The sequence below is a fragment of the Peromyscus californicus genome, unplaced genomic scaffold, assembly GCF_007827085.1.
Source record: "Peromyscus californicus insignis strain IS unplaced genomic scaffold, ASM782708v3 Scaffold_6__1_contigs__length_162567912, whole genome shotgun sequence".
Taxonomy (NCBI): Eukaryota; Metazoa; Chordata; class Mammalia; order Rodentia; family Cricetidae; genus Peromyscus; species Peromyscus californicus.
This window is the reverse complement of record NW_026294584.1, coordinates 35,571,491-35,584,699: the sequence shown is the minus strand read 5'-3', so window position 1 is coordinate 35,584,699 and position 13,209 is coordinate 35,571,491. Positions and strand designations below refer to the sequence as shown.

General features: G+C 45.7%; 1 protein-coding gene across 2 annotated transcripts in view; it reads left to right on the top strand.

The window, feature by feature from the left end:
- The first annotated feature begins 1,462 nt into the window (after positions 1 to 1,462).
- Positions 1,463 to 13,209, top strand: part of Fam3c (FAM3 metabolism regulating signaling molecule C) — a 46,839-nt gene continuing 35,092 nt past the window's right edge. The window contains exon 1 of one of the 2 annotated variants that reach the window (XM_052720006.1): positions 1,463 to 1,581. The gene's annotated coding sequence lies outside the window, so the exon portion shown is untranslated. Of the gene's footprint in view, positions 1,582 to 9,267; positions 9,412 to 13,209 lie in introns of those variants that run through there. The other variant, XM_052720007.1, reaches the window with a different exon arrangement.

Below are 13,209 nucleotides of genomic sequence, written 5' to 3'. Positions count from 1 at the left end.
AAATGCTTTCTAAATGGAAGCCCAGATCCACAACTTATGTTTTGAGTAAGCGATGTAGAAAGAATTTTTAAGTCTTGGTTCATTGATTCACTGAAGTAACATATAGATTTCTACTTTGACTAAACATGAGAATATATATGTTAAGAAAGTGATGGTTTGAATGAGAACTCCACTTCTCTCCCATGGGCTCATGTATTTGAATCCTTAGACACCAGGTAGTGGAAGTGTTTGGGAAGGATTAGGGGGTGTGGCCTTGTTGGAGGAGGTGTGTCACTAGAGGTAGGCTTTGAGGTTCCAAAAGCCCTTGCCAGGCCCAGCAATGTCCCTTGTTCTCTGCCTGTTGCCTGTGGCTCAGGATGTAAAGTTCTCTGCCCGTGCTCCAGCTCCATGCCTGTCTGCTTCCCACTGTGATGATCATGGACTACCCTCTGAAACTGTAAGAAAGCCCACAATTAAATGCTTCCTTTTACAAGAGCTGCCTTGGTCATGGTGTCTCTTCACAGCAATAGGACAGTGACTAAGACAAAGACCAAGAAAAGTGTTGGACGTTTAGAAGGCGCTCAGCTTTTTCCTGTTTTTTTCCCTTTCGTGGGTCACAAGCATCAGAAGTCCTAACTCTTTTTTAGGCTGTGTGTTTTGTGTTTTTGGAGGAAAGCTGAAATTTGATAACATAATTGCCATAATCAAACCCTTCTGCTTCATTGCAATTTAATTTTTGCTACCGTAAGTTTTCCCAATAAGTAATAGTTAATAGTTGCTAATTATTCAGATATGGATTTGAAACATGAAATATTACATTCTCAGATGGCGTATACTAAAATTTGTGTCAATTTCTCAGTTACCCATACAGTTTTGCAAAAGATAAAGTTCCTAACAGATGAGGAAAAACACTTGTCACAGTGCTAGTAATTTGAAAAAAAGAAATTGGCATGCAAAATGCAAGCAGGACTCTTCTTCTTGGATAGATCATTCAGGGCTGCAGAATTCGTAACGATGCCCCCGCCTATAGGATTTTTATGATCAGTTACCTAGTTTCTAGGAGTCAAGGGAAGATACCCCATGGTCCTAGCCTGATGCAAGTCTAGCAGGGGGCTGGTCATTTCAAATTGCCTCCTGAATGGTTGGGATTCCATGTGTGTGTGTGTGACTTGAGGGCGGAGGCGCTGACACGTTTCCCCCTCCTCCCAGGGTGCCACTTAGCCTCTGGCTGCGGACTCAGCAGCTCCCACGTGGCAAGCCCAGATTGAGCAATGCGGGGCTGGAGTCACCGAGGCGACCCGGGAGCGTGCCGGCTGCGGCCCTTCCTCCCCGCGCCGGGGCGCCGGCTCGGTCCTCCACCGCCAGAGGGCGTGCGCGGCTGCGCGGCGGCGGGGCCCATTGGCCGCGGCGGGAAGCGAGGGAGGAGGTCTGGGGCGAGCTGGCTTCCTCCTCGGCGCGGGCGGGCGAGCGAGCGCGAGGCGAAGCGGGAGGAGCCGGAGGAAGCCGAGGCGCGAGCGGGAGGCGGCGGCGGCGGCGGCGGCGGCGGCGGAGGAGGCTCCCGTCGGCCTCCGGCAGGACTGACGGCGGCGCGGCCGCTGGCGGGTGAGGCTCGGGCGGGCAGGCGGCGGGCTTGGGCGCGGCTGGGCGCCTGGAGGCTGGAGCGGAGCACCGCGCCGGCCGGCTGCCTGGCATCCCGACGCGGGGCGCGGCTGCAGCGGGGCCGGGGCGCGCGAGCATCGCGGCCCGCTCGGCGGCGGCGGCGTCTGCACCTGGCGCTGGCTGGGTCGCGGCCGCCACCGGGCTCGAGCTGTACCTGGAAGCCGGTGTTGGCCCCTGGCGGTCGGAATCCCGCCGCCTTTGAGCGTTCCCGGAGAACGGGATGGGGTGGACTTGCAGGCTGGACTTGAACTCGGTGCAGGGCCGCCTTGACTCACTCTTTAAAGTTTACGTCTCTGCCAAACTGGAGCCACTTTCTCCTTTTGCAAGCTAGCCCATTGGTGTTTATGGCTTTGATGAGCGCTGTTTTTATTATTTTTTTTTCTGCTGTGTTCATAGCTGTAGTGTGCATGATGGTCAGTGCCCTTATACCTAAAAAATGAGTGACAGTTGGACGATTTGAGATTGATGTGTCCAGCTGTAACTTGGTGGAAGTCGTCAGCCTCAACTTACATAATTACTTCCTATAATACAGAACTATCTAAACTTTTGCCTTGTTTCTGTTTAGGCAGAAATACATGGATGCAAAGTCACTAATTCGTATCTTTACTATCTTAGATATAGTTGCCCAGTATTTTCACGCGCATATTTATTTTTCATAACCCCTCACACGGGTCCTATCACTAGTTCTCAGATTCTACGCATTAAAATATGAGTTTCGTGAGATATTAAGTAAAACTGGATGATAATGGCAGATCCCCGGGCCTGTGAAATCCTGGCGGGACCAGAATAGACTGTACATTTTCCAAGACTTTGGAAACATTGTTAATACAGCGCTTTAGGGAGTATAGCGAGATCTCCATTTAATGCAGAAAATAAAGTTAATAACTTTCCCGATGCCACTAAACAGGAACGTGGAGGAATGGATAAGTTAGCCTTACTTGCGGGGCTGTACTCCACTGTTTCTGGATTTTTCTGGCAGTTTACTAGGTTTTGTTTTTAACTTTATGCAAGTGATTAGGGTTGTTTCACGGATTCTTAAAACATGTTCTCTACTTATTAAAAAACGACCATAATTTGTAGGAAGAAATAATATACAAGGGCAAGATAAAATTCCTCCAGTCAGTGACTTTCTGCGTCTCCGTGGTTGTGGAGATGGGAAGCCACAGAATGGTGGAATTATGTCGACCAGAGTGACAGGCACAAAGTCTCAGTGTCACAACTTCTGTTTTGCCCCCCACCCCTACCCCTGGGTAGGCAGTGGAACATCTTATGTGCCAGTTAGATTGTTGCATGAGTATCCTTAGCAATGGGTTACTGGTGATTTCTACCACATCTCCACCAGGCTTGTTAAGGCAGTGCTGTGGGATCAGCTGTGCTAACTAATGGCACCATGCATTACCTGCAATTAGTGGTCTCTGAATGGGTTTTGGAGGGCACTGGACAGTAAAAATAGGAGCTTGTAAAATTGTTTTAGCTGATAAATTTTTTCCTTTGTGGCTTCTTTCTATGCTGTGCCCGTGGCTGCTGACCTGCCTTCCTGTTTGGGCAGATGGAACCACTCTTGGGGCACGTCTCAGACGGAGGTGGTGTGGCTGTGTGAACCTTGGTGTACTTGAGTTTCCCATTTGACCTAAAGCGCAAATGAACTGTTTGTGTAGGGGGAATCCTGAAACCTGAGATGAAAAAGCTGTAAATCCTTATCAAGTGTAATGTAAAGTAGTTACAGGAAATGACACCCCACTACATGGGGTGTAAATTTATGCCTACCTTTCTTCCCTGTTTTCTTTCTTAAAAACTTAAAACAAAACCCCAACAGTGTATAAATTCAAATGGCCATACCCTGTTTTGTTCCTCCTATAATTAAAATGTATTTTTAATTTTGTCTTTTTTTTTTAAAAAAAAGTTTATTTTTATCTCTCTTTGTTTCTTTTCCTATGTAGGGGGTGGGGCAAATACTTATGCTGTGCATTATGTGTGGAGATAAAGGGACAGCTTGTAGGAGCTGGTTTTCCTTCCAGGACTTGAACTCTGGATGTCAGACTTGTCCGCAAGCACACTTACCTGCTTAACCATCTTTGCTGCCCCTTTGTAATGTTTTTCTTGCTAATATTTGTCTGTTTGTCCATCTTTCCCCTAATGGTATAGGGTAGGATTGAGGTGTTTAAACAGCTGTAGAATTCTAAAGGAGGAAGGCTATTTTGTAGGACTCTGCACTGTTTTGTTTATGTTCTGGGTTCCAGACAGCTAATCACCATTTCGGTTTTTCAAATTTCTGCTTTGTAGAAGAGAAGACCTGTAAGAAAACACGTGGACAGTTTAAGCTTGAGTAACCTGTTTGAACCATTGCAAACAGGAGATCTTTCTTCTTTTCCTCACCACACTCCGCAGATTAACTGCCTGCCTTGCCCTCTTATACCTGGCAGGCCTGGCCCAGGGACAGCCAGCCTCATTTCCGTTCCTTGTTCAGGAAAGAATGAACATGCCTGTCCTAGGAATTGCACTTCGCGTTCTTATTTCGTCTTAGGTCTACCTTGGTTTTCATTTTTATTTTTTTTCCTTTCTTTTCCTCCGTGTGGGTTGGTGTGCTGTAACCCTGAAGCTCTGGGCTCTAAGCCCGAGAGAGAGTCACTCCAAGAGCTTGTTAAGCATGCAGGATTTTTTTTTTTTTTTTTTTTTTTTGGTTTTTCGAGACAGGGTTTCTCTGTGTAGCTTTGCGCCTCTCCTGGAACTCACTTGGTAGCCCAGGCTGGCCTCGAACTCACAGAGATCCGCCTGCCTCTGCCTCCCGAGTGCTGGGATTAAAGGCATGCGCCACCACCGCCCGGCTAGCATGCAGGATTTTAATGCCCACTCGGAGGATTCTGAGCCTGCAGGTCTGCAGGAGCACAGAAATATGCCTGTTAAAAGGCACACTAGTGCTTCTGGCCTCCCTGGTGTGGGCAACACTTTGGAGAGGCCTTAAGAGAACTTGATAGGATGTGTCACCGAACATTGGGTACTGTTCTACCAAGAAAAGTGTGTTGGGAACTCTCTCCATGTAGACGGTTAATGGGAAAGGCAGTGTGTTTCTTAAAATTCATAATAAAGGTTTTTAGGTGTCTAGGGTTTTAGGGCTTCTCTTATGATGTTAAAGGGCTATTGTGAGGGTTAGGATGTAAGATAAAAACAGTTATATTGGAGTTGGGGAGATCTCTCAGTCTGGAAAGTGCTTGTCAGGGGATGGGGGGGGGCCCTGGTTGGTCACCCTAGCCTAATGAGTATCGAGTTTCAATAAGAGACCACAGAGAGAGTAACTGAAGACACTTGACAGTGATGTCTGTTGTCACACACACGTGCATCCATACCCTCCTCCCACACTGCATAGACCCGCACAAGCATGCACACACGTAAGTACCACACGTGTAGAATAATTCTATTAATATTTCTTCAGATATTCAACCATGTGAAATATTGGTAAGAGCTGATGAACGATGTCCTTGCCTGACATCTGTTTGTAATGAAGATTGTACTGGTGGCCGAAGTGTACCTCAGGTGTGTCTTGAGATGTCGGGCACTCAGGCCTGGCTACTCATTTCCGTTCGTGTGTGCATTAGTGGCTGACTAGAAAGTCTTGTAGTACACTGAAGTAATTACTTCATGTAGCATTTACAGGAGGTGTGGCAGGTCCATTTGACCTGTAGCTTTTCGTCAGTCCTTTTTAGTTAGTGGCCCTCCGTAACTCCTGCTTATTGACACTCTGCCTGCACTCACCATGTACCCTCCTCTGCAGAATGGTTTTCAGATGTCGTGGTAATAAGGTTAACCCATCTGTGTCCGAAGAGACCTGAGCTCTGGCTGTCAGCTCAGAAAATAAAGAGCTCTGGTGGTATGTGGGACCCTGATGGAGTGTCTGTGGGTGAGAACCCGTCTCTTTCTGTACTACTGGGAAGTCAGTGGAGAATAGCCCTGCCTGCGTGTGAGCTTCCTTCATCGATGAGGAAAGTTGCTTAGCTATATTATTAGGTTGGGGGAAGAATTCTCTTTTTATTTTCTTTTTAATCCCTTAAGGGTTTTGTTGGAAAATATGGTTAAATGCATGTGGATCAACTGGCCTGTTTCAGCCATCAGCTAGCTCACGTGTCTGGAGAGGCAGAAAGAACTGTAGGTCTCTTTCTGATTTCTATAGTCTGCAGAGTTCTGCCATGCAGTTGCTAACACAGCTGTCTGGTGTTACAACACTGCTCTCAGAATGTCCATCAGACCTGTTGTTCTGTTAAGTCTTCGGGGCAAGGTTGGCCTAGGCCAGGCCCCTTCTCTAACCTGTTTTTAAGTAGAGACGGTGGGTGTTAGAGCTGTGTTTGCCCGTGTAGGAGAATGGAGCTCAGTCCAGGCTGCTGTGGATCAGATGACGGGTGTCTGAAGTGTTCTCCCCTGTTGCCAGCCAGGAAGAGCAGCTGAGAAGCAGGTCTAAGGACAGTTTCTGTGGGCTGAGGAAGACAGTGAAGTCTCTCCAGAGCAATCCTATTTTGCCTCATCTACATTTCATTGACTAACAGTCTGGGGGAAGGAAGAACACTCTGGACTTGTGTTTCCACTTCCCACATTTCGATGTTAAGCCTCCTTTAAATGGATTTCCATTTTGTGCTACCGAAGATAAACAAGAAAAGCCGGAAGATGTTGATTCAGATAACTGAGAAATTCAGAGACAGGACAGGGATGGTGACACAGGCAAGTAATCCCAGAGTTCTAGAGATTGGAGACTGAGGCAGGGCGAGCAAGGTGTTGAAGTTCTGTCTCAAACAATGGCGGCTAGGCATAGATCATTTGCATCCCATTCTTCCCAAGATGTTTCACTAGAACAGTATTCTGAAAGAATTACTCCACTGACTCATTATTTAAGGTTTTGGTCTGTGGCTTTGTATTCTCCCATTAGGAATACCACTTGGCAGAAGTAGAATTTTTTCTTTACTGTTATGTTTATTTTTTCCCCCTCTACTTAGAATATGACATTAGGTTGTTTCCTTAAAAACTTGTAAGACTTTTTAATTGTTAGGTAACCATTAATTTTTTTTTTCTTTTCAATAACTTTCATGTTCCTTTTGTAAGGTTTTGTTTTGTATTTGGGGATAGAGTCCCATGTAGTCCATTCTGCCCTTGAACTCCCTGTCTGAGCAAGGATGACTTTGAACTCTTTGCTCCCTTTCATTTACCTCCTACGTGCAAGGATTTACAGGTATGTGCACCATACTTGTCTTTTGAATTCCACCCTCTGCCCCATTCTCTTGCTCTCTCACTCTGTATAGATTATTTTTTAAAAACAAGTGTCTTGTAGGATTCCGTACCAAAATGTCCTGCCAATATTAAACCCTTTTTCAGGTTAATATTTCTATTAAGTACTCAGTGTTGAAATCTCTAAAATCACTTGATGTTAAAATCTGTCTATTAAATTCACAATATCAGGTATAACAGTGTATGCTGCATACTGAGTTACTGTTCTCGTTTTGGAGTGCAGGCTGGGTCGGGGGAGCCAATGCCAGGCCTTTGCATGTGTGTTTTGAACAGAGTTTCAGGTAGCCTCGCTGGCCCCCAGCTCATTTCGTAGCAAGGGGTGGTCTTGAAATTTGATCTTCCCATCTGTCTTAGTCACTGTCCTGTTGCTGTGAAGAGACACCATGATCCAGACAACTCTTACTAAGAAAGCATTGAATTGGGGGCTTTCTTACAGTTGCGGAAGCTTAGTTCCTTGTCATCATGGTGGAGCGCAGCAGCACACGATGGCGCTGGAGCAGTGGCCAAGGACTACATCCTGATCCTCAGATGGAGAGAGTCTGGGCCCAGCATAGGCTTTTGAAACCTCAGAGCCTACCTCCAGTGACACACTTCCTCCAACCAGACCTCCTAATCCTTCTTACATAGTGTCACTCCCTGATGACTGGACATTCAAATGTAGGAGCCTGTGGGGGCCCGTCTTACTCAGACCACCACTGTTGTTGTGTGCTTTTGCTCTTTTTTGCACCCTCCCCCAGCTCCCAAGTAAATTCACACACGGAGACTTATACTTACTTAATTTTAACTGCCCTGCCTTAGCTTGGCTGGTTTCTTGCCAGCTTTCCTTGTCTTCAATTATCCCATCTATCTTTTGCGTCTGGGCTTTTCCTGTTCTCTTACTTCCATAAATCTTACTCTTATTCCGTGGCTTGCTAGTTGTGTTGTTGGGTGGCTGGCCCCTGATGTCCGCCCTTTCTCTGGCTCCTTCTCTATCTCCCTTTCCAGATTTCTCCCTCTCTATATATATATTCTCTCTGCCTGCCAGCCCCGCCTACCCTTTCTCCTGCCTTGCTATTGGCCAGTTCTTTATTAGTTCATCAGGTGTTTTAGACAAGCACAGTAACACAGCTTCACAGTTAAACAAATGAAACATAAACAAAAGTAACACACCTTAAAATATTCAACTACACACCACAGCATCTCTGCCTCCTAAATGCTGAGGTTGCAGGCATGCATTACGACATCTAGTTTCTATGGTGCTTGGGGATCAGACCCAGGTCTTCGTGCATGGTAGGCAGACACTCCGCTGACTCTGCTCATGAGCCCAGTCCTCACACTGGATTATTTTTTAAATTTTTGCTTCATTATTTGTTTGTTTACAGCCCCCCACCCCCACCCCTGTAGCTCTGGCTGTCCTGGAACTCACTCTGTAGGCCAGGCTGGCCTTGAATTCAGAGATCTGCCTTCCTCTGCCTCTCAGGTACTGGGATTAAAAGTGTGCGCCACCACACCTGGCTCATACTGGATTTTTGAATGTTAATATTCCTTCCCAATGAGTACAGTCTTCCTACCTGCCTTTTTTGTTTGTTCTGTTTCAAAAATTTGTCTGGCCTGGCAGAGACCCATCTGGCATTCAGTGGGTTCTGGGGATCCAGACTCCTGCCCTCTTGACTGTGTAGCAAGTGCCTTGTGTGCTGAACCATCTCCCCAGCCCTGGAAATGTATCTAAGAGCTAAATTATAAAAGTTGGTCAAGCATCAGATGCAAAGGTACCTGTACTTTTTAAAAGTCTGTCACCAAAATGATCCCACATCAGCACCCACATAAAGGAGAGCGCTGTCACCTTCTTCCTGTGAGCATGATTTATCATGGGATTTATCAGGGAAACAGAAGTGAGTAACCACTTCTGTCTGTGTCTTTCTGTCTCCAGCAGTGGGTTGAAGCAGGACCAAGTCCAGACTCTGCTACCTCTGCTGTGTTTGCATTTGAAGGGGCCTCCTCTGCTCAGAGGATGAAAATTTAGTTTTTAACTCCTAATTGTGACAATGCTTTTATCAGCCCAAGTATGCCTAAAAAAATAAATGATGTGTAGATTATAGATATGGACATTTGCGTGTGTGTGTGTGTGTGTGTGTGTGTGTGTGTGTGTGTGTGTGTGTGTGTGTGTGGAGAGAGAGAGAAAGGTTCTTTGTAATAAACTATATGCATTTCTGTAGCTACATGATTTATTATACATATGTTGCAGTTTATTGGAAGAAATGGACGCATACAGTTCCAGAGGCTGAGCGGTCCAGGTTTTTCATTGGCACATTGTTAGTGGTCCAGCAGAGCTGATGGCGTAGCGTGGCTGTGCGCAGCGTGGCTGTGCACCACTCTCCCAGCCTGAAGACAGGCAGAGAGCAGAGTCTCCCTATTAGAAAAGCCAGTGTTTCTTCCTCTGCTGAGATACCAGGATAAAGATGTGTCTCAAAAGGTGATGGAAGCTCTCCCAACCAGAAAACAAATACGTTTTGCATCAGATTACAGGTGGGTGTCCTCTGATTTACTTGGAGACACTGTCAGGACTCATGGGTTAAGGGGTTCAGTCTCTAGACTACCTCTCCCACTCTAGATGCCAATTACAAGTCCAGACTGCTTTTTTACATACGGGTCTGCTGGACCAGTTATAAACGGGTCCCTATACAATCCCTTCCTGAGGCTCAAGTAATTTGAGTGGTTTATATGCAACGTATACAATTCACTGCATTGTAGGCTAGTATAGACATCACTGGTGGACAGATGCAGAGATGGTGTGGGAAGCGGGGACAGAGTTCCTCACACTCTTTTGGTGTACCACTCCCCAGGAGCCCCAGCATTCTGTCCTGGGAAAGCCTCTGAGCCCTGTCCTGTGGGGTTTTGTGAGACTTCATTACATAGGCATGACTGAAGCATGGGCAGCTGTGTTGAAATGTGGTTGGACAAAAAAGGAAATGAACTAATGCCAGTAGACTGAGTGGGGAACCCCACCTATTTATCTTGGCCTCTGCAGCGGTCCTTAGGACCGTGGAGGATCTTGTGATCTGTCAGACAAAACTGCGCAGAAAGGTTATTTGTGGTTAGCATCAACACAGAAAGGTAGATTAGGTTTCTATCTCTTGCAAGGGGGAAGAGAAATTGTAGTCTAGACTAACAGATAACTATATGATTCTTACATCCTATAGTCTCGACTAATGGATAACTAGATAATTTTTGCATCCTGCCTTGTGGGATGGAGTTTGGGGCCAGGAACCAAGGATGGAAGCTCACATGTATGAGGAGATATCAGCACCCATGTTGTTAGGGCTGGATTGGAGCCCCATTGAGGAAAGCACTAGGCATCCTTTCTTCTAGATTCAGATGCTGCTTGTCCGGGAAGGTCCTTCCGTGCACACCCTGAATGGTGTTTACTCATAGGCAGCCTGCAGCCCTGTCAGGTTAACACGTGAAGTTCACCGTCACAAACAGGGCTTGAGTGTAGTCTCTATCTATTGTTTTGCAGCTCGACATGTTTTTATGTAAGTCTCTTGAAAAGCTCCAGCTCCCTGGGGGCTGCAAAGATAGCTTCAGGGTTAAGAGTACTTGTTCTTAACAGAGGAACTGGGTTCACACCCCAGCAACCACAGGCGGCTCACAGTCTCCTGTGACCCTTGTTCCAGGGGACCTTGTTGGTTATGCACCGGCGCTTGTGGCTGGCCACCGCCTGCGGCGGCCATGCTGATGGATGCTGTGGGTCACAGAAGACTCACGAGCCATAGTTACCTCTTTAGAGCTTTATTGGGAGAGAGGAAGAGAGAGAGAGAGAGAGAGAGAGAGAGAGAGAGAGAGAGAGAGAGAGAGAGAGAGAGAGAGAGGAGACAGACAGAAGGAGAGAGAGCGGAAAGAGAAGAGAATGCACAGAGGGCACACTTTTTAGGCTGGGACGCCATCGCAGGCTGGTGACACAATTAAGGACATAATCCTTACTTACCTGACTCCCTCTTCTGAACTCTGTCATCTGTGGGCACCGCGTGCGCATGGTGCTCAGACACATGCAGAACATCCATACACATACTATAAAAATATATATAACAAAAGAAAACTCCCAGCCCACTTAAACATTGGGACCATCTGAATATAGTTGGTTTGGTTAAAATGGTTATCTGGCCAGCACTGACTGCACGTTGGATTAAAGTGAATAGTGGTTCTCTGTTTTGTGAAATTCAATTCACAATATTTTCTTTGGGCTGGATTAATTTTATTTTTAGTATTTTGCTACTGTATTTATTTGCATGCACATTTTCTTGGATCATTTTTGTCTTGAGGTGGTAGTGGGGTTTCCAACACTCAAACTTAAGTCAGTTTGACAAACTGTCAGATCTCTGGAGTGGCTAGTTTGCAGCAGAGATTCGCAATACCCAGAGCAATTTGCAAAAGCCAAATTGATTGACATGGTATTTGTCCACAAGCTCTTATACTTTAGTGCATCAGCGTTCAGGGGGAGAAATGGAACGGGGTTTGTTTGTGAGCGTTCCCCCTACTCTTCTCAGGACTATGGGCAAACCCCTCTGCCCCTCTGTAAGGCCATCACAGTAGTCAGGAGCTAGAGAGCTGCTGGGAAGATAACCGGGAAAGACAGCGCTTCCTGGTAGTTGTTTTTATGGCCTGTTTCTTTCATACAGGACAGTGTTGTAATTTAGACTTCATTTCTCCAGGAAGGAATGGGAGTGCCATTTGACCTGCTTTTGTTACCATTGGTCCTTATTTTAGTGACTTCCTGACAGGCCTTCCATAGTCACAGAGCAGCCCAATTTTTGAGCAACAAAATTTTATTAAGTTGGACAAAACTGTGTAGTTGGGTTAAAGGAAATGTTTAAAGCATCCAGATAAGTGGGGTGGTCCCTCTGAGGCCCTGCTCCAGGCCCTCTCCTTTACTCTGGGTCACAGACTGAGTGACCTTTAGGTCAGTGTTCCTTTGCCTAGAGGGCAGTGTGGCCTCCCTGCTTCCTTATCTTGGAGCTGACATTGCACCCTTATCTACCTAACACGCTGAAACTTGGTTTGGTCTATCCTTACACTTTTGGAGTCATGAATTTCTTAAGTATCCTGTTTTGAATATTTACATGTTTATCTGTTCTAAGGAGATTCTTAATTACTAATATTCTGGTTTTGGCAACTGGTTCTCATTTCTGTATCTGGAGTACGGAGATTAGCATTCTGAGTTTTCAGCTGAGGCCTTTTTATTCTTTCAGTGTTCTGTTCATTGTCTCTGGACCTGTCTCTCTCTGGTTCCCTGAAGTCTTCAGGAGCTGTTTCTTCCACTGCTCAGATTGTAAAAAGTCTTCAAACGCTCTCTAAACAGCCAGGCTTGGTTTGGAATTAGCACATCATAAACGCTCACCATACTCTGCCCTGCAATCTATTTCAATACTCCTGTTCCTCGGATTTACACTTTTGCATCATTAAAGATGCAAGAAAGTTAATTAAGGAAATTAATTAAAGATGTGTTAATGACTGAGGCACTTTGGTGAGATTTTAATATAGAAATTTTCCTAAATGTTAATTCCCTAAGATATTTTAATGGAAAACAATTGTATTCACAAATGTAGTTGCTTACAGAGCGGCCTGTGATGAGTTCAGAAGCGGAATTGTTGGGAAGAGCAAGCAGGCGACTGGTGACTGTAATTATACAGGTGTGGTCCCCCCCCCCACCCTTCCGCAATAGAAACTGAAATAGAACAGCAGGCATCTGGTACCCAACTGCTTATCACATTTTCAAAGAAATTTTCCTGGGCCACACTCAGATAGGAGTGAAATTATTTTGGCATATGAAAGGGAAGGAAAGGCCATGTGTGTGTTGTGAATGCAGAGTTCAATTTCACTGGAAGCCGAAAGAGGATTTATGACCTGTCGGAGTTCTCTTTTGAGAAGCCAAGGGCCTACCGCCCCCCCCCCTTCCCTCTTTTATATAAAGTCCGTATCTCTTCTTTCCTTCTAGAATTCTGGCTGGTGGCTAAGGCGTTTAAATAGATAGATAGCATTGACTTTGGCTATTATATAGAAGGTGTTCACATAGATAACAAAGGAAAAAAATCCCATGAGTGGACAACTCAGTTAAGTGTTGATTGAAGGTTTTGTTTGTTTTTTAACCAGGTTAGATTTTGCAGAAGAAAGGGAGCCAGTGGAAGACATGGGGGATGGGGAGCCATGCTGGGTCCTCATCCTGTTGCTTTTTCCAATGAACAAGAAAACTGGATATTTTTTTTTTTTTTTTTTTTTTTTTTTTTTTTTTGCAGTGTCCTTTGGGGAAAGGTCTTTTTTTGTTTGTTT